Below are 3,700 nucleotides of genomic sequence, written 5' to 3' on the forward strand. Positions count from 1 at the left end.
ACCAACCACTCTCCTCCTGATGGACACATAAGTTCTTTCCCATTTGTTGCTAGGATTAATAGAACTGAAATCAACAACTCTGAGCATGAATTCTTAGGCAAATGTGTATCTTCTAATCAGGAGGACATATCAACACAAACATTCAGTTAAAGTGGAAAGGGTTTGAATAGTTTAATCTTTTATAAACATTGGCAAAATTATTCCAAAAATATACCAGTTTGTCTTCTCAAAAATTAAGCCATGTGAATATCCTACACTCTCATAAATATTTTGTCAACTCTTAAATTTTGGTTAAAATCATGGATGAAAAAATATTGTCTCACTGTTCTTTGAATTCTTATCTCTCTGATTTCTAATTAGGTTAAGCAGAACATTAGCTTAATCCCTCACCCATATGAAACTGGATATAAGCAGTGAAGTCCTGAGTAACAGGATTCCTCTGGTCACAATTTAGGATTCCGAAACTTCAACAAGACATTTCCACTTTGAAAAGCAAGGATTCAATCCCAATGACCGGAAGACAGGGGATGAGGCCAGACAGAGAACCTCAGCTAGTGAGGGGACAGGGAGGATCCAGGAGAGAGCAACTGCCAGAGTCCATGAGAGACACCACATGCACAAGGGAGTCCAGAAAGCCAAGGCAGGCTGACACTCAGGGCTCAGAATGCAGAGGTCACTGTGGGGTGGAGAAGGGACCAGGAGGAGAGAAGGTGGGGAATCTGGGTGGAGGGCACAGGACAACTTACACAAATAGGCTTGGATGTATCTGAAGTATCATTACAAGCTGGAAGTTGAGTGTGGACGGAGCGGGCAGGCCTATTGAACGAACGGACCAGGGCCATGCCAGACACTCCACCCTGTCTTGGATTACCCCCGACCTGCATCCCCTTGGGTTAAAGTTTTAATGATGAAATTTGTCTTCCATGCCCAGTTCTCCCCCAGTCCTTATCCCCAGTGTCTGGATCACTGTGGACCTGAGGTCTGGTCCCCAACCCTGCAGGACCCCACCTCCTTCCTTCCTCACACACCTGCCTCTTTCCTTCCTTTCTCCCTCCCCACCATCAGAGAACTCAGAGACACACATGCATCTCCTTTTCACACTTTGTTGTTTTATTTTAATCATCACCATTGGTGTGCCCTGTTGGTGTAAGATTCCATCTCCACACAATTGGCCAGCATCCAGACCTCTGGAGATTTGGCAGACAGTTTTGAGGTGTCTACCCTTGCTGTGAAGTTCCTAGCAGCATGGGGCATTACATGAAGTGGTGGCCTTCTCCAAGGACTCTTGGTCCTCGCATGGCTCTTATTAAACTTATGATAATGGCCGAATAGTGTTGGCCCTCTAGCTTTCTTAGGCATTCCTGGGCGGGCAGAAGTTTTTGGAGGGGCTTTTTCTCTCATGCTCTCCTGAGAGGGTTTTTTTTTTTTTTACCTCCATGGTTGTCTTCAGCACCTGCAAAGACAACAGGGTGAGCAGAGAAGGGCATTGGTTGGGGGGAGGGGTGGGAAGGGGATGGAGGACAGATGGGAACAGGCACTTTATGAGAAGAGGTGTGGGCCAAGTAGGGGTTTGTGCCAGGCAAGGATAGGACAGGGAAAGAGTCTTAGGGGGGATCAATGGGGAAGAAGAGGAGGAGCTTAGGGGCGATTGGCTCACCTTGACACTGCCTCTGGACCTGGGTCGACAGGGGGCCTTCCCATTCTTCCTCCCTTTGGTGCTTGGGTTGGTCGTTCAGTAACTGTGGCTGATGCTTGTGGTTTCCTGGTTGTCTTCGCAGTCTCAAAGCCTTCCAGTGGTCTACTCCAGGCCTCCTGACCCCGCCTATACTCTCCCCAGGAGCCATACCCTTCAGCTTTGTTTTGTCAGCAAGGCACTGCCCAGTCAATGGTAGCCCAAGGGGGCTGTGAGATCAAAAAGCACAGCCTGACTCCTGGGGGTCAGGGGGAGTGCTGAGGGGTCAAGATGCTCTGGTTGGAGAAAGGAAGCATCTTTTTTTTAATAGTATTTTATTGTCTTTTCAGTGAACGTTTACACAGCAAATTAGGTTCCCATTTAACAATTACTACACAAATTGTTCAGAGACATTGCTTACATTTTTTATAGTGTGTTAATATTCTCATTAAGTCCCTTCTGGATGTTTCAATTCTGTTATCTGGTTTCCCTACCCCCTTACCCTTGCATCTTTGCTTTAGAGTAACTGTTGATCATTTGGTCTCATACAGATGATTTTTTAAAGGTGCACAGTACTCAAGGGTAATATTCTTTATTTTATGAGCCAATCTGTTATTTAGCTAAAGGGTGACCTCAGGGAGTAGTTTCAGTTCAAGGCTTATTGAGTATCTGAGGGCAATAGTCTCAGGGAGTCCTCTAGTCTCAACCAATACAGTAAGTCTGGACTTATTTTTAGTTTTGTTGCTCATTTTTCTCCCCTTCTATCGGTATCCACCTATTGTGCCCTGATCAGAATGGTCATTAGTGGTAGCTGGACACCATCTATTTCTTCTGATCACAGGGTAGATGAGGCCATGGTTTGTGTAGACTGTTAGTCCTGTAGACTAGTTTCTTCTCTGAGCCTTTGGTTTTCTTCTTTCTCTTTGCTCTAGACAAGAAGAAGCTGATAGTTATATCTTAGATGGCCACTTTCAAGATTTTAAGACCCCAGACACTACTCACCAAACTAGAGTGTAGAACATACACTTTGTGAATTATATTATGCCAGTTGACCATGTTGTTCCACAAGGCTACGAGCCTAAGGCTTCAAACCAGAAAACCAATCCTGCAAGGTGTTTGGTTATATCTAACAAATATCCATAACTGTGCCCCATGTGCTTTATTATATATATGAACATACATGCATGCACACACACGTATGTACACATACATATGTTGTTGTTGTTGTTGTTCTTAGGTGCCGTTGAGTCAGTTCCAACTCATAGTGACCCTATGTACAACAAAACGAAACACTGCCCGATCTTGTACCATCCTCATAATCATTGCTATGTTTGAGCCTACTGCTGCAGCCACTATATCAATCCATCTTGTTGAGGGCCTTCCTCTTTTTCGCTGACCCTGTATTTTACCAAGCATGATGTTCTTCTCCAGGGACTGGTCCCTCCTGATAACATGTCCAAAGTACGTGAGACAAAGTCTCACCATCCTCCCTTCCAAGGAGCATTCTGGCTGTGCTTCTTTCAAGATAGATTTCTTCATTCTTCTGGAAGTCCATGGTATATTCAACATCCTTCGCCAACACCATAATTCAAATGCATGAATTCTTCTTTGGTCTCTGTTTTGTTAGCTGCTGCCATGGATTGAATCATGTCCCCCCAAAATATCTGTCAACTTGGCTAGGTCATGATTCCCAGTACTGTATGATTCTCTACCATTTTGTCATCTGATGTGATTTCTCTCTGTGTTGTAAATCCTATCACTATGATATAATGAGATGGATTATTGCTGTTAGGTGCCGTCGAGTCAGTTTCAACTCATAGCGGCCCTATGCACAACAGAACGAAACACTGCCCGGTCCTGTGCCATCCTTACAATCGTTGTTATGCTTGAGCTCATTCTTGCAGCCACTGTGTCAATCCACCTCATTGAGGGTCTTCCTCTTTTCCGCTGATGCTGTACCCTGCCAAGCATGATGTCCTTCTCCAGAGACTGATCCCTCCTGACAACATGTCCAAAGTATGTAAGACA

The sequence above is a fragment of the Loxodonta africana genome, chromosome X (assembly GCF_030014295.1).
Source record: "Loxodonta africana isolate mLoxAfr1 chromosome X, mLoxAfr1.hap2, whole genome shotgun sequence".
NCBI classification, from domain to species: domain Eukaryota; kingdom Metazoa; phylum Chordata; class Mammalia; order Proboscidea; family Elephantidae; genus Loxodonta; species Loxodonta africana.